Source organism: Sus scrofa, chromosome 13 (genome assembly GCF_000003025.6).
Source record: "Sus scrofa isolate TJ Tabasco breed Duroc chromosome 13, Sscrofa11.1, whole genome shotgun sequence".
NCBI lineage: Eukaryota > Metazoa > Chordata > Mammalia > Artiodactyla > Suidae > Sus > Sus scrofa.
This window is the reverse complement of record NC_010455.5, coordinates 152,806,477-152,829,400: the sequence shown is the minus strand read 5'-3', so window position 1 is coordinate 152,829,400 and position 22,924 is coordinate 152,806,477.

The window sequence follows — 22,924 nt, the reverse complement described above, 5'->3', positions numbered from 1 at the left end:
TAAATGGTGGTATCTTTGTCTGGTTTTGGAATTAGGGTGATGGTGGCATCACAGAATGTCTTTGGAGGTATTCCTTCTTCTTCAACCATTTGAAAAAGTTTAAGAGGATGGGTATAAGTTCCTCTTTGTATGTTTGGTAGAATTCTCCTGTGAAGTCATCTGGTCTGGGACTTTTATTTGTAGGGAGTGCTTTTATGACATATTCAATTTCACTTTTAGTGATCAGATTGTTCAGTTGATCTATTTCTTATTGATTCAGTTTTGGCAGGCTGTAGGTTTCTAGAAAGATGTACATTTCTTCTAGGTTGTCTAATTTGTTGGCATATAATTGTTTATAGCATTCTCTTAAGGTTTTTTCTATTTCTGTAGTATCCGTTGTGACTTCTCCTTTTTCATTTATTTTGTTTATTTGGGTTTTTTCTCTCCTCTTCTGCATGAGTCTAGACAGAGGTTTGTCTATTTTGTTTACCTTTTCAAAGAACCAGCTCTCGGTTTGATTGATTTTGTCTATTTCTTTTTGAATCTCTATTTTATTGATTTCCTCTTTGATCTTTATGATTTCCTTCCTTCTGTTGACTTTAGATTTTGCTTGTTCTTCTTTTTCTAATTCATTCAGGTGGTGGGTTAAGTTGTCGATTTGAGTTTTTTCTTCTTTTTTGAGGAAGGCCTGTATTGCTATGAACTTCCCTCTGAGCACTGCTATTGCAGCATCCCATAGATTTTGAGTGGTTGTGTCTTCATCACCATTTGTCTCGAGGTATTTTTTAATTTCCTTCTTGATTTCCTCATTGACCCACTGGTTTTTTAGTAGCATGTTGTTTAGTCTCCATGTAGTAGGTTTTTTCTCATTTCTTTTCCTGTGGTTGATTTCTAGTTTCATGCCATTGTGGTCAGAGAAGATACTTGAAATAATTTCTATACTCTTAAATTTGTTGAGGTTAGCTTTGTGCCCCAATATGTGATCAATCCTTGAAAATGTTCCATGTGTGCTTGAGAAAAAGGCATATTCTGATTTTTTTGGATGTAATGTCCTGAAAATGTTGATTAAGTCTAGCATCACTGATTATTAGAGAAATGCAAATCAAAACTACCACGAGATACCACCTCACACTAGTCAGAATGGCCATCTCTAATAAGTCCACAAATAACAAATGCTGGAGAGGGTGTGGAGAAAAGGGAACCCTCCTGCACTGTTAGTGGGAATGATGCTTATACAACCACTATGGAGAACAGTATGGAGGTATCTTAGAAAACTATACATGGGACTACCATATGACCCAGCAATCCCACTCTTGGGCATATATCTGGACAAAACTCTACTCAAAAAAGACACATGCACCTGCATGTGCCAAGACATGGAATCAACCCAAATGTCCACTGATAGATGATTAGACTAAGAAGATGTGATATGTATACACAAAGGAATACTACTCAGCCATAAAAAAGAACAAAATAATGCCATTTGCAGCAAAATGGAGGGAACTAGAGACTCTCATACTGAGTTAAGTAAGTCAGAAAGGGAAAGACAAATACCACATGATATCACATATCTGGAATCTAATATATGGCACAAAGGAATCTTCCCACAGCAAAGAAAATCATAGACTTGGAGAATAGAATTGTGGTTGCCAAGGGGGAAGGAGAGGGAGTAGGAGGGACTGGGAGCTTGGGGTAACTAGATGAAGAATGTTGCCTCCAGGATAGATTAGCAATGGGATCCTGCTGTGTAGCACTGGGAACTCTGCCTAGTCACTTATGATGGAACATGTAATGTGAGAAAAAAGAATGTATACATGTATGTGTAACCGGGTCACCATGTGGTACAGCAGAAAAAAATATATAAATAAATGATAAAAAAATAAAATGAACTAAAAATACCATGATAAATGGATAAAGAAAATGTGATATATATGGAATACTACTCAGCCATGAAGAAGAACGACACTTTGCTATTTTCAACAGAATGGATGGATCTGGAAGGTATTGTGTTTTATGAAGTAAGTCAGATGGAGAAAGACGAATAATATATGAAATGACTTTTATGTGGAATCTGAAAAACAAAACCAGTGAATATAACAAAAAAGAAACAGATTCACAGATATAGAGAACAAACTAGGGGTTATGAGTGGGAGAGGAATGAGGCTAGGGGCAAGATAAATTTAGGGGATTAAGAGGTACAAACTATTATGTATAAATAATGAGCTACAAGGATATATTGCACAGCAGAGAGAACAGAGCCAATCTTCTATAATATCTTTAACTGGAGAATAAACTAAAAATTTTGAGTCACTATGTTGCACACTTGAAACAAATATAACATTGTAAATGAACTACATATACATCAATTAAAAAAAAAAAAAAGCTGGGAGTCCCCATCATGGCTCAGCGGAAACAAATCTGACTGGTATCCATGAGGATACAGGTTTGATCCCCAACACTGTTCAGTGGGTTAAGGATCCAGCATTGCCATGAGTTGTGGTATAATTTGCAGACATAACTTGCATCTGGTGTTGCTGTGGCTGTGTCATAGGCAGACAGCTGCCAACACCGATTCTATCTCTAGCCTGGGAATCTCCATATGTCACCCGTGTGGCCATAAAAAGATAAAAAAAAAAAAAAAAAAAAAAAAAAGCTTTTTAAAAGCTGTGGGACTGGGCAAATTCTCCTAAGAAGTGATTATAGTTGGGAAGATAGCTGCAAGGGTCAGACCCTGGTGCACTGCAGAATTTAGAGGTAACACATTTGGGAAAAAGACTACAGAGTCTAAGAAAATGTCACAGGAAAAAAAAATATCCTAAAGGAATTATGTTATGGAATATGAAGCAAGTGGACAAAGGAGAAAGGTGATTTGTCTTTGTTAGTTTTGGATCAAACTAGATGAGGACTGAAAGGAGACCACTGGATGTGTGAGTGTTTGGAGGTCATTGTGACCTTGGTAAGAGCAGTTATTAAAGAATGGTGCAGGAAAAAGCCATGATATTGTCAGCCCTTTTGGGTCTTGCTGTAAAAGGAAGCAAAGAAAAACTTCTCCAATCACTTCAGTTGTTAAAAGTACCATTGCAAGGAGTTCCTGTGGTGGCGCAGTGGTTAACGAATCCGACTAGGAACCATGAGGTTGCGGGTTCGGTCCCTGCCCTTGCTCAGTGGGTTAAGGATCCGGTGTTGCCGTGAGCTGTGGTGTAGGTCGCAGACGCGGCTTGGAACCCGCGTTGCTGTGGCTCTGGCATAGGCTGGTGGCTATGGCTCCGATTAGACCCCTAGCCTGGGAACCTCCATATGCCGCGGGAGCGGCCCAAGAAATGGCAAAAAAGACAGAATAAATAAATAAATTGCAGGAGTCCCTGTGGTGGAGTGTTGATGTAGGCTGCATCTTGGGAACACTGGGACACAGGTTCAGCACAGTGCATTAAGGATCCCAAGGTGCTGCAGCAGCAGCTTGGATTGAGAATATGGCTTGGATCTGATCCCTATGCTGTAGGGCAGCCAAAAACAAACAAACAAAAAAAGTACTGTTTCAGTCATTAAAATGTCATTCTGTGCATCATGAAAAACTCCCAGTTCTGACCCACATTAGCTTTGGAAATGCTTCAGTGGCACAAGGTGGATGTGTTTGACTTTGTTTTCCTGCCCATTTCTCTTATTATTCCACTCCATTAATGAGATTTTTGGGGGTAGAAAGAGATGAGGGGAAGGACAGAGATGTGAGGGGGAAGGAAAGATGACAGCTGAATAGCATTAATGAACTCTGACTCTGATCTTCTTTGAGTATAGTAAGTATGAACATCTGACCCCTTGGGGCAGGAAAATGGGTCAAACTTAGTCTCCCCCTCATTATCCCTCCTGCCTCTGATTTGGGATAAAGTCTAGTGTCCTAAATTCAGAAAATGTCTCCTTCATCTAATCTTTTTTATATAATCTCTCATTAACCTGGTTTTGAGTGGTTTACTCCAGACAAACTCTGCTGAGCCAACTCCCTACCAAGTTACTCTCTTTGGGCTAAGTCCTCTTAAGATCACAGGATGGGAACAATCCACGCAGGCTTTGCCCCAAAATATCATGAGGAAAGCAGACTTTTCCCAATGCAAGCATTTCTTCTTGATCCATCATCAGGACATCCAAGCAGACAGACACTCTTAAGCTTCTAAACTTTTCCAGGCTTGAGTCTGTTGCCAAGGTTACTGTCTGCCAATCTGGCCATTTTCTTTGCTATTTGATGTCTCAAGGTGTAACATTCTACTTTTCAGGCTGAACTGAATACTGATAACTTTAATGTGTAACAGGTTGAGGTCTAGACTAAAAGGTCTAGATTCTAAAAGGTCTAGAATCTTTACTCATATTTAAAAAAAAAAGTATTGTTCACAGCATCCACTGAGCTAAGAATTAATTTTGCACACAGAATAGAAGTACAGAAAAAAAAATGAGCGATGTTCACAAAGTCACATAGATTCTAAGTGGCAAGCTCAGGATTTAAACTTAGTCTGGCAATGGAGTCTGTACTCGTAGCCAAAATTCTCCTCTGAAAGGAAGAGACTGAGACTCAACTCCACATAACTACTAGCTTACATTAAGGAGAAGAAAACTAAATTTTTGAATTTAGGTTCTGTATTTGTTTACATTATATGATGCTCTTAGTTTGTAAGAAAACTTTTGGTCTCTAGTAATAACCAATTTAACAAATAAATTACCTTTGGTGCTGCATTTTGGTCATACGTAGCCACAAAATATGGGAATAGTAATAGGAAGTGTAAATTATCCTTAAAATTTTCCAAGGTGAGAAGTTCCTGTTGTGGCTCAGCAGAAAGGACTCCGACTGGTATCCATAAGGATGAGGGTTAAATCCCCTGGCCTCGTTCAGTGGGTTGGGGATTGGCATTGCCGTGAGTTTTGGTGTGGGTTTCAGACATGGCTCAGATCTGGCATTGCTGTGGCAGTTGGGTAGGCCGGTGGCTGCAGCTCTGATTAAACCTGTAGCCTGGGAACTTCCATATGCCACGGGTGTAGCCCTAAAAAGGAAAGGAAAAAAAAAAATTCCAAGGTGAGCCATCTTATAGAAAACCATTCATTACTTTTCCTCATATCTATACAATTTGAAGATTCAGAATCTCTCGATAGAACAATCAGCTCTAAAGCTGATGTTCTTGAGGGTACCAAGTTGTACGATATAGAATAGAGGAAAAAAACAAGTTTACAGAGCACACAAAGGATATATTTTACTTCATTTTCTACTCAAAACACAGGGAAAAGTAAATGCTCAAAGGGAAAAGGTACAGAAGAATATGGATTTCAAGTCAGGAGAAATTCGCAAGGTTTTTTTGGCTGATTTCCAAGACTGTTTTTGTTTGTTTGTTTGTTTGTTTGTTTTTTGCTTTTTAGGGCCGCACTCATGGCATATGGAGGTTCCTAGGCACGGCAATGCCAGATCTTTAGCCACTGAGCAAGGCCAGGGATTGAACCTGCATTCTCATGGATGCTAGTCAGATTCATTAACCGCTGAGCCACCACAGGAATTCCTAAGCCTTTTTTTAAGTAAATTCCTTTCTAATATTGAAAACACAAGTATAGGGAAGATGTTTATTCCTGAAGCTCATTCTTATTCTGTAATTCATTTAAATAAATTATATTTTACAAAATTAAAAAATATACATTAGAGAGAATAAAAAGTGTAATGAAATATAGCACCTTTATCTGTAGTCTAAACTCAAGGTATCAAAATATCACATGAGGCATCTCAGAGGTTAGTCTTATACTGATATTTTCACACTTTAGCATAGACACATCTTGGCTGCACACTATTTTACCCTTCAGGCCCATCTCCTGCAAAGAACTAGATGGTCTTTCCACAAGAAATGCTGCCAAGATTATTAACGGCCTATGATAAAAAAAAACAACCAAGCAGAAATAAAGTCAATTCAGCTATCTTCCTCCAAACTCTAAAGGTTGTTACAAAAATCCATAACCAGACATGATTTTTAAAACACAAAAGCATGGAAGTGTCCAGTAGCAAACAGTAAGCATAGCGTAGTCCTTTACCTCTTCTTACAGAAAAATCTCTAGATCAACTTTAGCATCAGACTTACCTGGACAGCTCATTCACAATGCAAAAGGTCATTACCATTCCTTAAGACTCAGTGTCTGGGAGTTCCCATCATGGCTCAGTGGTTAATGAAACCAACTAGTACCCATAAGGACACGGGTTCAATCCCTGGCCTTGCTCGGTGGATTAAGGATCCAGCGTTGCCACGAGCTCTGGTGTAGGTCACAGACGCAGCTCAGATCCTGCATTGCTATGGCTGTGGCATAGGCCAGCAGCTACAGCTCCGATTCAACCCCTGGCCTGGGAGCCTTCATATGCCATGGTTGTGGCCTTAAAAAGACCAAAAAAAAAGATTCAGAGTCTGGAGGTTCAGGTAGGGTCAAGCTGCTCCCTAATTAACTCTCATTTTGATGCTTACTAAGATTGTATAGTAACTAGAATAGCTGCTCTCAGAACTTCGATCTCTATACCCTCTACATGAATACCATTTCAGGATTTGACAACATTATTTACTTGAAAATTAAAAAATCTTTTCCTTAAGTATTATATCTATATAGGCATATAGATCACAGGTAGGTAGGAAGGTAGATTGATAGACAAATAAACAGAATCTTACGTAGCCAGCTTACATCTCATTAGCCATTGCATGATTTTGAACGCATGCATTCACAATTTTGAATTGTAAACTGAAACACCATTAAAATTCAACATACGCTTCTCCCATAAAGTACTCCAGTATAAGTGATTTACATTTAACAATTCAAAAAATAATGTTTCAGAGCATAAATATTTCCAATGAGATGTTTTAAAAGAGCATGTTATTAACTACAAGAATACTGCATTGTAAAGAAATATTAATATACTGTGCATAAATAAGAAATGGCATTTCTTGTATAAAACCATAAGAAGACACGGTGACTAAGAAATCAACCCAGTTTTTAAAATTTTCAGTGAGTCTTGAATAATAAAAGCTGATTTAGAAATTTGGAGATCTGATGAGATTGTTGACTATATATAAGAGAGAGAGAGAAGGGGGAAAAAAACTTTGGTAGATAGCAAGCATAAATTTAAATGTAATCTAAGTACCTGAACTTTTGTAGAAAAACACATTAGTTAAAACTCAATTATGAAACCTAATTACATTTCTTGTGAAACTTCCTTTTAAAATGCTGATCAGTTATTACAGCCTAACATTTATAACTACTTGCAACACAGTAGGTAGAGAAAAAACATACATAGTTCAGGGCCACTAACTATAAATCATGTGTGGCTTGTCCATTCAGCTGTATGGTTCAAGAAAATGTGACTAATTGGCAAAGCCTTAATTACAAAACAAAAGCTATCCTACAAAATCAAAGAAAAAATTATTAGCTGATTCTTAACTGGAACCAATTGATTCTTTGGAAAAAAAATTTTGGGGGGGGGGTTAAAGTGAGACCTTGCTTGATTACTTTCTTTTTCTGCTGTACTTAAGAACAATAACACAAAAAACTGGCAATCAAGATAATGCAATAAGAAACTTTTTCATCTGTTTGCTACCAGTGAATGCCACAAAGACCGTCAATGCAGGAAAGACGACGGAGGAGGAAACTAGAGCAATGTTTGAGCTAATTTGCCAGTTTTAAAGTTTCTTTAGAAAAAAATATTGGCCTTTGGTTCAGATATATGGTTCATAGTGCCATCAGCTGAAGCTGTGCACAGATATTCAAGGAGAAAATACCTCCTTTCAGGGTTAACTTGGTTTTAACTCACAATGTGTGTTCTCTATTTGAAATGTAACTAGTTTCATCTAATCTAAAAAGGAATATGTATCATTGTCTCTTTTTGCCTCAGGGCAGAACTGTTTCATTTCAATGCTTTTTTCCAGTTGAAATTGTGTAAACAAATATATTGGGGCAGATTTAATGAAATCATCTACAGCCTGGAGCCAGCTATTGGCCCTGTAGTAAGCATTTGGCATAATAAACCATCTAAGAGATTGAAAATCCTAAGTATTGGGATTTAGGGTTATCATGAGCTCAAAGAAGGGAAGATGCAGGAAGGGGCTGTCACAGTAACTTCATATACTTAGGTTAGGTCAAATTGTAAGTGATCTGGGAATTTTAACCAATAAAAAGAAACCATGTGGGTAATTCAAATACTAAAATTCAGATATTAACAGTGGAGAAACTCCAGATTAGAATTCAAGAGAGATTAGTTTTCCTTCTGATTTTGTTAATATCACACTGGTTTCCTTTAGAGAAGCCAAATGTTTTTTTCTAGGCCTCTGTTTCCTAGCAGAAAAAAAATATTGTTAGAAAAGGTTTATCTTACCCAGAACATTAAGAACTACAGAATACAACAGGGAAAGTAACAGAAAATGGATCTGAGTACTTATCCTTGCATCAGCTAGAGCAGTGTTGCATTTTTCTATTGCATCTTACATTTTCATTTAGAGAAGTCCTGTTTCTATAAAATGTAGGAAATTAGTAAATCTGGAGAAGGATGTCTAAAGTGACTTCCAGCTCTAACGATGGCAAAGGTATTTTAGACAAGATATATAATTCTCAACTCTGCCCTAAGTAACCTCTGTGCACACAGCTTCTGTGACATAGGATTTTCATCAACACAAATTTACATCGGGTAACAGGTATCACTAAAAGACAAAGGAAGAGAATATGGTGGAGATATACAATGAAGGGCTTTCACTGTGTTAAAAGAGAAAGTCAATATGAGCATTTGGATTCTTTCAGAAACAAGCAGAAAAGAATGCTACTATTTGATAGCTTTTCCACTGAATGGGCTGCAAAAGAAAATGAAATTATGAAAAGTGAAAGAACATTACTTCTTTTGTGCTAATAACTCAGATTATTTCTATAGCAGTTTATTAGGTATATATTAACCATGGATGTTTACTATGATCTTTAAAAATTCCTGAACTAAAATTTTTGACAAGATAAAATGTTGTATTGAATAGTATTTGAATAGAGTGAACTTTGGCAGAAATACGTCATTGTACAGAGACTTCATCACAACAAAATTTTTATTGTATTCAAAGTGAAGATAAAATTTAGAAATGTATTTCTCTAAATGAATATAAGAAATTAAGATGGCATTCAACTGAAAGATATTTTATGACATATCAGCTAGGTATAGAAAACTGGAATTATACCTCATCTACTCAATCCCCTAACTACTATTTGATGGGAAATACTTTTTTTTAAAAACAACCTGATCCTTAACTAGAATCTTGAAAATAGGATTCTCCCCAAATATTTTGTTTGTATTAGAGGGTATTTTATAAGAGAAAGGAAGCACTTTTGGTAAACAACAAATCCTACCTAAAATTCCCATTCAGTTTCATGTACTCTTAATAACCAAAACAATGTAGAAGAGTCCTTCCTACTTTGCTACACTGATTGCTCTTCTCAGTGGTGTCAAGAGGTCATGTGGTTGTGCTTTGCTAAAAATAATTAAAAGGAAAGTATTAATTTGTTTAATCAAGTCCATCGAACATTAGGATATATTACAAGACAAGATGGAAGATAAATTATATTTCTGGGTGCAGGAACCTTAAGAAAGGTTCCACATTGTTTTGTAAGGCAATGCTAATTTTCATTTTACCAGTTTCACAAGATACATGTGAGTAAGCAGATAGGCTTGTAGAAAAATCCCTAGTCAGAGCAGATTATGGGACTCTGAATCTCCGACAGCTCATTGAGGAAACACGTTAAGGTGGACGTGCATTAAGCCAATTGAACTCTTACATATATAATGTCTAGTAAAAGTTAAACATAGTAAATTAAAGGACACATAAAACATGAATTCAGTTATCAGAAGAAAAATGAAAAGTTTACCTCAAGGCAAAGAAGTACAGTCAGACTAGATTATTTAACTTTATTCCCACCTAGCCACCCAATGCAGATTGCCATCCTAGTTAACCACAGCTTCATTTTATCTTCTTGGAGTCAGGAGATTGTGACCATCCAGAAAAAAAAAAAAAAAAAAAGTGTTGCCCATTTTATTTTATTTTTTCTTTGCTTTTTAGGGCCGCACCTGCAGCATGTGGAGGTTACTAGGCTAGGGGTCCAATCAGAGCTACAGCTGAGCTGCCGGCCTATGTCACAGTCGCAGCAACACCAGATCCGAGCTGCATCTGAGATCTACTCCACAGCAATACCAGATCCTTAACCCACTGAGCAAGGCCTGGGGTCGAACCCACAAACTCATGGTTCCTGGTCGGATTTGTTTCCCCTGCACTACAGAGGAAACTCCAATTGTTGCCATTTTAAAGTGTTATGATTAGGAGTTCCATGGTGGCTCGGTAGGTTAGAATCCAGTATTGTCACTGCCGTGGCTCTGGTCACCACTGTGACATAGTTTCGATCCCTGGCTTGGGAATTTCACATGCTGTGCACGCAGCCAAATAAATAAATAAAATTATGATTCACCTCAGCTGAGCAATCAGAAGGTCACCTGATTACATTAAAATTTTCCTTTTAAATACTGCAACATTAATCAACAGATTATGTCATACATGTTCACAATATTTTGAAAATTAGATTTGAACCAAGAAAAAAAAAAACCTAAAAATAGATTTGAACCCAGAAAATAAACTAAATCCAAACAACATCAAATTACTGGTATAAATCCATCTATGGATTACATGCTCTCTTCTAGATACAGTTCAAAATTTTTATACTCTGAGGTGTTTGGAGGTTTAACTCAAATGATATTTAGATTATTGATAAAAATTAATGAACTAGTCTCACAGATGACTCTAATATTTTTCTGATTAACCTCTGAACTTGCTTTTTCTTTCCCCCACTCACCTCAACCCACTCACCAAAGAAGCTACAAATTTCAAGTTAGAATCACATCTCAATGATGTGCTCCCAAAGTGACAGAAAGGAAAGGGATTTTCCTTCCCCTAGTTGAGTCAGTCTCTAAGGCAGATGGTTAATTCATTGCACCTGTAACCAATTAGCCATTCAAAACAACTGAGTCTTCACAGTAAATTGTTGCCTTGCCAATCTGAGAAGCAGGTGTATGTTCAATGGCTAAATCGCCAAGTGGCTGGGTACACAAGATGGAAATAATCCAAATAAAAAACTCTTTTATATTAATATGCAGAAAAATATGACCAGTTACAATACTTCCATTCTAAATTAAGAATTTATTTCAGATTCTGAATTATGGCTTTGAGAATTTTACTTTTTTCATTCTGATATTTGGCTATCAAATTAGGCAGATGTTTTTTCAATAAAAATTACTTTCTTTTTAAAATAATACTTAGCATTTTATTTTTCTTCTTTCTTGAAGCAATGAAATTTAATTACAATAAATATATTGACATATATTACATTATATTCAGTCATATATTCAGTTCTTTAACTTCAAAACAGGTACCATTATATAGAAGTTAACTTCTAGCCCAGGTGCCATAACTAACTCTATGGAACTGGGTACAGATTAGCTACTTCCCTGTTTTGTAGAATGAGAATCTGTGGATCATTTGATTATTCTGTTACTACAGTGTCAACATCACAGATTTCCATAGACCTGAAAAACTTTATTCTAGGAAATTAATAAATATGTTTACCTTTGTCAGATATATTATTTGAATATAGAGAAGGGGTCCAGAGACAATTGGGGGAGTCTGTAGATGTCCTTGGCATTAAATCAAAACACCCCAACATCTGGCTCCTCTATCCATCAGAACTGTGGGATGGTAAGGAATCACTCACTCCCAAGAGGAGTGATCTTACTCATATCTTTCCATCCTAGGAATCAGCCTAGAGGGTGCATGGGGAGACCATGGCCATATTTCTAAAATTAATAAGGTATCTCAAAACACCTCAACCAAAACATTTGTACAGGGAAGAGATTCTCTCTCAGAGGAAACAAAACTCTAACTGCATCACTGTAGCAGCATCACCGTCTCACTCAGGATAGACACAATGGAGATATCTTTAATCTCAATTTCTACATCTCAAATATCTCCAATCCTTTGGGTAGTACTGTATATATGTTTCCTAAGTTTTTCATGTCCATCATCAATACTCTTCTGTGCCCTTGTCTTCCAACTGATTTGATCAAAGTATTGACACATCTTTTTCATTTCCTATTCAATAAATATGGATTAAGTATCCACCAGGGCCAGGCACAAAAAGAAAATTGTGAATGGAAAATAAAGCAGACAAGATATCCGTTTTAATAGTGTTGATACTCTAATTAAGCCAAAAAAAAAAAAAAAGGCAAAGGGAATGATCTGTTTCTTTACTCTCAGTGCTGAGCTGCACAATGCTTACAGATTTTTGTCCTTAAAAATACTTCAGGATCATGGCCATCCTCTGCTTATAGATGCTCTATTATTTACTGAAGAAATAACAAATGTGAGATTAAGTTTCCAATCTCATTTTATCCAACAAAAAGCACTATAGTTCAATTTCACTGTAGTATTATCACTTTGCTGAAAAATAGGAATATATTTTTCTTTCATCGTTTGTGCTGTTTATATTGGAATGCCCCACCCAGTAATGCCTCCTCATCCCTTGAAATCCTACTTATCCTTGAAATCTCTGTTATAATATCAGCTTCTCTGGAACATTTCCCTTGACCTTCCATTCAGAATTAGTTACTTTTTAAAAAAATTCCATAGCCTATAATTATCCCTGTATCATATAGTATCTATTCTGCCTTCTCTAGTAGATCTTTGCAGCTGAAGTTCAGGCTCTACTAGCAACATGGAAACTCCTGCTCCACTCCTTTAGAACTCCTAGTCCACACCCCAGTCTAGAAAGTTTTCTTCCTCCTTAGCTGCTTTATCGCCTTAGTGAAAAAAGAACTGCCCGCAATTACCTGTCTCCCTCCAAGTGGCAGGGGTAACCTGATACTGGATGTTTGCAGTTATACTTCTTACTCTGTGTCTTCTTTAGCATTTAGAATTTCACCTTGGTTAGGCTTTATTTCTCCTCTCCTCCCTAATGACCTGAGCTTCCTGGCATCAATCTTCTCCACTCTCTAGTGTTTCTGTTGAACTCCCATTTAGAACCATGGCTCCTTCTACTATAGATAGATGAAAACATTCCTCCAAACATGTGAAAGCTTTCACAGAGGTGGACTCACCTCTAAGAAATTAGGAAATTTTAAAAATCTTCTAAATAGATTCTTGCTCTTTAGATTAAACCTCCCTTAGACCAGACTAAGGCAAACTTGGCTTTTCTTAACAGTATTCTACTCTCGAATCTGGTCCTTTAGATAGTCCCTGACATTTAGGGTTCTCGCAGGGAACTCTTTCCAGGATTGAATGGACAGGCTTCATCTGAGTATTTGATAAAGCATTTAATTGAGAGGAACTAACTCCTGATGATAATATCCCACTTACAGTTTCCCCAGAGAGTATTAGGCCCTTGTTGCAATAAGAATTTCTAGAACACTATGACACTTAATGACCTAAAGTCACTGGTGTAGGCTCTGGTTATACACAGCTCACTTTGCAACTAGATTATGCCTATTGCTATTTTTCAAGCCTCCTAACCCTATGAAAATCTTGCCTAGGATGGTTCTTGATACACACTAGGCACTTAATAAATGCACACTAAATAAAATTTTCCCAGGAACAAGCATATGGCAAAGATGACTTAAAATTGAAAATCTTCTATAATATACTGTATGGCCATCTAAGAGGGGAAAAATCTTGTTAATGCTCATAGTGACAAGTTTATATCCTAAAACATGAGATCTGATTAGCTTTTTTATTTTAGCTCTCATAACTACTAGTTTTACTGCTGGTCATAAAATTATCCAGCTCACTTTGAAATTCAGCTGCAATAGAGAACACTTTGACCTCTTGTGATTACACCAGTTTGTAAGAACATATGACTCAATGGCAGGGGGTTGACTCAAACTAGAGTTTGGAAACCTAACAGGGTCATGACGAAGAAGTCCCAAGGGGGGATCTCAAAGATGAGAATACTTTGGGTGCATCTGGCACTAGCACCAGCAAAAAAAAAAAAACAAAAACAAAAACAAAAAAACAAAAAAAAAAACAGTGTTTTGCCAGTAACCTATCTTGTTAACTGAGATTCTGTAGTCATGCCAACAAGACCATGGGTTCAGTTTCTGTATTTCGGTTCCTCAACCTTGGGCTGCATCCCTAAACTGCTGTTCACAGATACCCATCATTTACCAAGAATATCATTAAAGCATGCAACGCAGGGGGGCCAACTTAAAAATCCATCAATAATTTATTTCATAAATATGTTTTTGCCACCTTCAAGGGATTCTGAGCTTATTCTGTAGCCAAGAAACTAACAGCAACATTCATGTATTTTTTAAGAAAACATAAACACATGAACTTTCAGTAGATTGTAGATCTATGTTAGATCCATGGCCCTTTAGAGGGAGAATCAAGCACTGGGAGACATCCACATCTTGTGTTGAGGTCAGCAGTTTTGATCAAGAGAAATTAAATTGAACTAGAGTCTCTAGGTTTAACTTTGGTCAATGTATATATCGTGGCACCAGGACTCTAGGGATAAATGACCATAAGTTGAGTCCAAGAGACAGTTTAAAACAGACTGAATCAAGACACCTCATGAAATGGGGAGGGCATCTGTTTCCCATCCATGACTCCTGGCACTAAAATCAGAGAGGCAGCAGCAAATTATCCCAACAAGTAATGAGAGCAAGCTGCCGCTATACCATACAAAAAAATGTATATAGGCCTCATATAAAATCATATAAAGCCCTGATAAACAAGGATATATGTACAGCAGCTGAGGAAATGGGGCTGGGAGGATAAGGACAGTCACAGCCACAGAGACAGAGGAATCAGACAGAGTTCCATACTCTCAATGCTTTTTCACTGGTGATGCTAGGGGATAAAGGAAAAGTGACCCTACTCAATTTCCCTCCTAATTCAAGAACAGACATTGGGGGAAATGCCACTGTCCTTTCTTAGAATCTGCTCAAAAAAACCTACTCCCAGATTTGCTAGCCACTCTCACTACCAGTTTCAATGAAAGTTTCATTGAGTTCAACTCCAGAGGATACTTTTTATAAAAATTTCTCTCTTAAGAATCTCCAAGGCTTTATCCTGTCTAGGTCTTTCAAAACTCACTGTAGCAAAAGAGGACAAAGCACTTCTGAAAGCAGTATATGGAGATGATAAAAAGGAGTGGTCTGGGCAAAGAGTTATAATTCTGATGATTCCTACCTCCACATCCCTCCCACAATGTACCAGTATGATTTTATTTGCTCTTTTTGTACACCTTTAGCATCACTTCCCTTCATACCAACTGCCCCAGTTATGTGAAATTTGACATGAACATTAAACAATTTTCCATCTTGAAGGAAATTACTTTCCTTTAGTTGGGTTTCGTTTTCCTATATCTCAATTTAGACATCTTTTATTCCTGCACTGTATTCTTAGGAACACAAGCAATCTCATGGATAAACCACTAACTCAGGATTACAGAAGAGACACTCACACAAACACACACATACACAGACACAAACACACCTGGCCCTTTATCGTTACAAATAGCTCTTTGTCATGCAGGTCTCTCTTCTATCTCATTTTGCCAGTTATGAAGCCTCCTCTGCCACATACTTACTAAAAACACTTAGAGATAAGTGTTTTAATTGGATCTCTCTCTGAGATTATCACTGATATTATCCACAACTGAAATAGAATGTGGAGATTGTCAAAGGGTCCAGGATTATAGAAGGGTCTGGGGGCTATAAGAAGGTTAGGGTTTGTGGTCAAGAATAGTGGATCTCTAAACTTTGGTTCAGATGGCATACTTCTCACTGGACTGCTCTAGCCCAGTTACATACAGTTATGTGGTGGAAAATTTTCAGATTACCTTAGGTTTTAAAAAGAAAACATCTGGACCCTTCCTGAAGATATAACATGAAAAGAGATCTCCAATAAGTAACTCTTGAAAATTCTGCATGTCTTGCTTTTTGCTGAATTTTAACAAATTTTAATAAATTAGATTTTAATAAAATCTAATGATAAGATTATGTGGACTAAGGGACCAGTTTCTTGCCTTGTTCTAGTTGTGCTGAAGTGGTAGCTAATGAGGAAAAAAAAAATAATATTTACTTAACATTTGCGAAATCCGTGCATACCAACCTAACTGCCACCCTTAGGGTTAGATGGTGCAAATGTAGCATTGTGCACTGGCAATGTGTATTACTAATTCTAGTTCCCTGTCTCTCCTAAATTCTTCCATCTTATAGTTGCTATCTTTGCAAGTTTTAAAGAATTTCACAAATTTTGATATTCAGTGGTCTTTGGGTAGGCTAGGGTCTTTCCTAAATATATTGTATTAGACTTATCTCAGATTCCCTTAGGGATTTCAATTTTTTAGACTTCTAGAGTGTAGAACAAAAAGAGACAGGAAACTTTAATAGAAGTTTGTGCATCAGGCAAAATATTCTGAACTATGAGCTGGGTCAGCTCCCTTTTCAAAGATGGGGAAGAGATTTAACCCTATGTTTCAGTACCCTCCTCTTATTTATCTATTTCCTAGTTCACAGTATGTGGGAGATTTCCTTGTTCTTCAAGTCCTTCAGTATTTCTTCTGCTGGATGAAGAAACTCATGTCAAAATGCACATCTAATATAACACTAGATTGTCTCCAGCAGATAAGAGATTGTAACTCTATAGTTACTAATATAAGAGCATGCTTTATTGAAAACTTTGAATTTATGAAGAGGGAGCAAAATGTAAGACAAACCAGCCGATATGTTTTTCTAAGGTTTTTTTTGTTTTTTCCTTCTTTTCTCCTTCAATTTTTTTTTCTTTTTTTTGGCTGCACCCACAGACATGGAAGTTCCTGGGTTAGGGATGGAATCCAAGCCGTAGCTGCAACCTACACCACGCCACAGTTGAGGCAATGCTGGATCCTTAACCCACTGCAACACAGCGGGAATCCTCTCCCTCAGTTTTTATAAAGTGGAAAATTGAGGTTCTTTTATATTGATTGAGTATTTCCTTTAAACTTCCTTTTCCCACCCCATAGGAAATACTAAGAATAATAATTTAAAGAGAATGACAGACAGAGAGAAAATTGAAATCATTTCTACTCGTCTATATGTAATCAAGATATGCTAAGTATAATACAAATAATCTGTGGTTTAACACAACAAAAAAGAATTTCTTGTTCACACAGGGTCTAAGAACATCTCCAAAATAACACGCCTACTTGAAGTAAGGGGACCCGCCATCCTGTATCTGCACTATCTGGAGCAATTAGCCTCCTTGATCATAAAACAAGGAAGAAGATGTTAGAGGTCTCACCTTAGCAATTCAATGCTATGGCCTCAAAGTGACACACATCACTTCTGCTAAAAGTTCTGGACAAAAAGTGGCAAACTGAACTGGATTAAATGCAAGGATAGATACATTTAACCTTCCAATTTTCCCAGAAAGAGAGGTAAAAGACATATAAGTATGCACTCACATTCCCACAATATCCACCTCCATTTTCCCCAAATCTCCTTTTCCTGACCACAACAAAATTTCTGTGAGCTAGGAAGCTGATCAGGAAAGGAGAAGCTGTCAGGAGTGAAAGATGGTTGGGGTGGTCTCAAAGAAGTTTTACCAGATCAGAAGTGGTGATAAAGTTAATGTCCTAAAAATTACTAAGACCTCATTTGTTTTTTCATTTCAGTTCCCTGTGCATATGTGCTTCATACTCTGAACCTACAAGGAAAACTATTACATATGTTTCATAGAGACACAAGATGAATAGGATTTGCATATGAGAAATATTACTGAATATTGGCACTTTCATACTTAAAATATAATCCTCAATTGTTTATTGAATAATTACTATTATCACTACTACTGTTATCACTACTTCTACTGTTAAAACTCTTATTACTATCAGTTGATATTATTTATTGATGACCTCTGAGCTAAGCAATTTACATTTATAGGTAATTTTAAGACAAGTCTATAACTATCCCATTTCAGAGTAAAGGAATTAAATAACAAAGAAATTCTATAACCTGTTAGGTAATGCATCCAGATCTATCTGACTTTCAAGCCCATGCTCTTAGCCACTGTGGGGAATCCAGAAAGTAAGAGAGCATGTATCCTCATGCTGTCATGTGTAATCAGCTATCATAATACCTAAGATCCTAGGGAAGGTCTGTCAACTGACGAAGATGTTTTGCACGAAATTTAACATGTGAGGATTCAAATTTTTTTTTTTTTTTTTGTCTTTTTGCCATTTCTTGGGCAGCTCCCGCGGCATATGGAGGTTCCCAGGCTAGGGGTCTAATCGGAGCTGTAGCCACTGGCCTACGCTAGAGCCACAGCAACACGGGATCCGAGCAGCATCTGCAACCTACACCACAGCTCACGGCAACGCCGGATTGTTAACCCACTGAGCAAGGGCAGGGATCGAACCCTCAACCTCATGGTTCCTAGTCGGATTCGTTAACCACTGCACCACAATGGGAACTCCAGGATTCAAATGTTTAATACCACCACCGTGTAACTCTAACTTCTTAGGTAAGATGAAAGTTGATCTTGAATATTGATTTGAATTTGCATCTACTTTCTGAATCCCAAGGAATTTATGGAAAGCAGTCATCTGCAAATACTGCATCATCATACACTGCCATGGACACCACCTCACTTCACTAACTCAAGTATCAACTCCAATAATTCATAAAAGTTCAAGAGATTAAGCCCATTCCTTAGTGCCCAAATTGTTTAGTGATAGCTTACAACACATTGTGTGTGTGTGTGTAACAGTGTATACAGAGATACTTATTCCTCTTATTCAAAAACAGATCCTTTTAAATCATATCTTTACTCATAAAGTCAATGAAATAGTGCTTATGGCCTCCAGAACATGTTCATATTCTAGAAATTAGGAAATATATCTAGCTTGTTCCCTGTTAACCTCTACAATCTAGCAAATTAATTTGTTGTTGTTATTCAATATTATGCTTATTTTTTAGTAAATATGTTACAAATTCCAAAGGAATTATAGTTATTTACTACTAAGCTAGACTTTATGGAATGCACAAACTTCTTGACCCTTCTACTGATCTTTCACTGAATAGTCTCCTAATTATTCTCACTTCCCTAAGTTATTTGCTTAAAAGAAAATGTATAACTACCCATAAGTTGTTAGATGTATCTATAAAGAAAAAACTTTGAAGAAGAATATAAATACTTATACTCAACTTTTTTTCAAAGAGATTTGAAGTAATTTGTAATATATACTGCAAAAGCATAAAAATAGGTAACAAGAGGAAGTTCCTCTGTGGCTGGTGGGTTAAGGATCTGGTACAGGCCAGAACTGCAGCACAGGTTTAATCCCTTGCCTGGGAACTTCCGCATGTCACTAGTATGTCCAAAAGGAAAAATAGTAAGAACAAGAAAAAAAGGAAAAACAAGATAAATAGAACATGAGATTTAGGGTAAAGTTTCCCAAAAATGCATACCAAAATTTCTTTAAATATAGGTCATCGATTTTGCTATGAGCTTCCAAACAGACCAAAGAAAATGAAAAATACTCTCATTTTAAAATTCATAGTCTATAAGAAGATTAAATGCAGCTGGTCAATAAAAGTAGAGTTAATACATGCATTAAAGTGTTGACGGTCGTGTACTTATTTAAATCATGTTGCCAATTGGCAAAATTTTTTTTATTCTTTTTTTGTAGAAGGGATTGCTTTCCATGGAATAGAAGAAAAAATATTTCACATCTCATTACTTTAAAGCATGTGTTAGTTTTAGAATAAAACCATACTCAAAGATGACCCATAATATACACCAAACTCACCTTTTTAAATGATTTCCAATCCAACTATAGTCTGTAAATATACTGCAACAAAGGATATTAAAAAAAGTGATTGACAGACTTCAGGGAGTTACTGTTGTGGCTCAGCAGTTAACAAACCTGACTAGCATCTATGAGGATGCGGGTTTTATCCCTGGCCTTGCTCAGTGGCTTAAGGATCCAGCTTTGCCGTGAGCTGTGGTGTGGGCTAATGGCTACAGCTCCGATTAGCCCCTAGCCTGGGAACCTCTAGGTGCGGCCCTAAAAAGACAAAAAGACCAAAAAAAAAAAAAAAAAAAAGTGATTGACAGACTTCAAATGTAATTTACAAAAACATGTTCAGAAATATTTTGAGCACTCTTGGTATCATAGCAAGAGTCATATAAGCTCATGAATATTTGAGTGAATACTGAATATTTGAGGGAAATAAAGGCTTGTTAAAACAGTTTTCACTCTTTCTTTGCCCAAGTGATTGTTTTAGGTTGTGATTGTATACATGGCAGTCCAGGATAAGCAAGGCATTCACAAGGCTTCCCCTGAACTTGGGGGCACAAATAATTAGTCTGTGCCCTCAATAAATATATTCTTAGGTTTTTTAATGCTTTTTGTATACATCTCTTTTTTTTCCATTAGCTGGAATAAAAGTTCCTTTAGCAAAGGAAGTATAATTGCTTTTGCATTTTACCTTTGGCCACTAGCAAAGCTCCTGTGAGGTGCCAACAAATACTTGTCGGATTAATGAAATATTCTCTGATCCCTTGAAACACTAAGAGACTGCCTAGCTCTGCTGTCACTTGCCATGTACAGATGTGACCTCGGAACATAGTCTCCCGTATCTTTTCTTGAAAATTCAGCATGTTTATACTAAGGTGTGAAATGTATTAAATGTCTTTATAATCTCTTTATTCTATGTCCTGGATAAATGCTAATCTGAGGTTCTGTAATCTGCATGACTGGTATAGATGACAGCATGCATAATTGCTGATATTACTTTCTCAGGCTATTAAGCTCTGCCCAACCTTTTAAGAATATTGAATTGGAAGATAATGTCCCCACCATTTCAGGAAATTGGTTGCATCACAGCCCAACAACTTGAGAAAATAACATTATTTTAGAGGATAGGTAAAAAGAGGAAATGGCAACAAAGAAACTATCCTAAACCTCAAAATGAAAATATTAAATATCTATCCAATGGACTCCAAATTTTGTCTGCAAAATTGTCTGCAAAATTGGAGCTACAGCTGCCAGCTTATACCACAGCCACAGCAACTCGTGATTCGAGCTGCATCTGTGACCTACGCTACAGCTCACAGCAACATCAGATCCTTAACCCACTGAGTGAGGTGAGGGATCAAACCAGTGTCCTGATGGTTATTAGATTAGTCGAGTTTATTACCACTAAGCCACAACAGGAACTCCTGTTCTTATAACTGAACACTGCTTTTTTTCACAATAAAAATCCACATAAGGAGAATGTTTAAGTTGCTAAGTACAATGGAACAGATAGAAATCTATTTAATAAGGACAATTTAATCAAGACCACAAAGGAATGTATTACTCAAATGGTTTTTAAATATAGAGAAGAGGAAAATTCTGAAAAAGTGGTCTTTAGTTTCAGTGACCTTTCAAAGGGGGAAATACATGAGTCAAAACTTTGTAGGCTGATGGCTCGTCCTAATTAAGGGTGTGACTAGAAGGGAGATGGTAAAGCAGCCTCCAAATAATGTTAGTTTCCTAGCAACCATAACTCCAGTGATTTAACTAGATTTTAAATGCAAACAATAAACCTCTTATTGAGCCTGACAGGGGTGTTAAATATCCTGGGGCAAACAGTGCACCAATTTTTCAAAGGAAATGCTCTTCTAAGGAGCTAGTGATACCAGTCTGCTTCAAAGCCTTCGGCACTCAGGTGCCTGCAATGAGCTCTACATGAACACAGTTACATTATGCTTAGACTGCCCCTTCTCCATGCACTGATGGATCCTACTGCTTTCCTGTCAGAAAACAGATGGGTGGCTCAAACCTGATATTCATCTACAAGGACTGTATACTACTTTGTAATCTATAGCCTAATTTATTAGAATGTGAGTATATTCTTCACAAGCTTGTTTTTCATCCATTTTCAGTTTCATTCAGTGATTATGATTCCCACATTCTAAAACACAGACTCAAGAGGGTCAATCTATGAAGATTCTATGGAATATCTTAAAAATGCATAATCCTCAAAAGCAGGATAGATTTCCAAAGTCTCATTCATAAAAACTAATAAATAGAATATTGATGTGAGCAAAAAATTTGAATGGGTGAATGTGAGCACCTTTAGAATCTCTTAACTCTGTAATAATCTATACTTTATGGACAGATAGAGATGTTTCAGCATGATCGAGTTAGGTCTCTTGCAGAAGAGGGCCCCTGACTCTCCTCAAGTGAAAACCAGAAGACAATCAAAACTGCAGAAAAGGCTCCGGAGTCTGTAGCCATGATGAATGGATGATGGATCCTAGCCATTCAACACAGAAGACATTTCCCAGGAGAAGCACAGAATTGTGCAGACTGAAAGCACACATTTCTCGACAAGGTTACTAGGAATGGTAGTAAAGGGCCACCTATACTTCAACTCCTTGATTCTTAAATTCATATATTCTACCTATTAGGGACACAACATCATATAGCGGCTATAGATTCAGTGAAGAGGTTGGTGAACTATGGCCTTCGGGCCAAATCCATCCTCTTGCCTAGCCTAATAATGTAAGTAAAGTTTCATTGGAACTCAGCCAGATACTCATTTTTACAGATTACTTAAGGCCGCTTTCACATTAGAGTGACAGAATTATAGTTGCAACAGAGACCACATGGCTTACACAACCTGAAGTATTTATTATCTGTCTCTTTAAAGAACAAAGTTTGACAACTCTTGATTTCATGTGGATACTGCATCCTGGAGGACAGTGCCCTCTCCTTTCAAGGAATCATCTTCAAGCTGGCACCTCAGTTTGCCTTCACAATTGCCATTTTTTGCTCTGTCAGGCTGACAGCTTCTAGGTCACATGGAATTTATGGTCGTGGGTCCACTCCCACCCATCTTTTGTTGTAA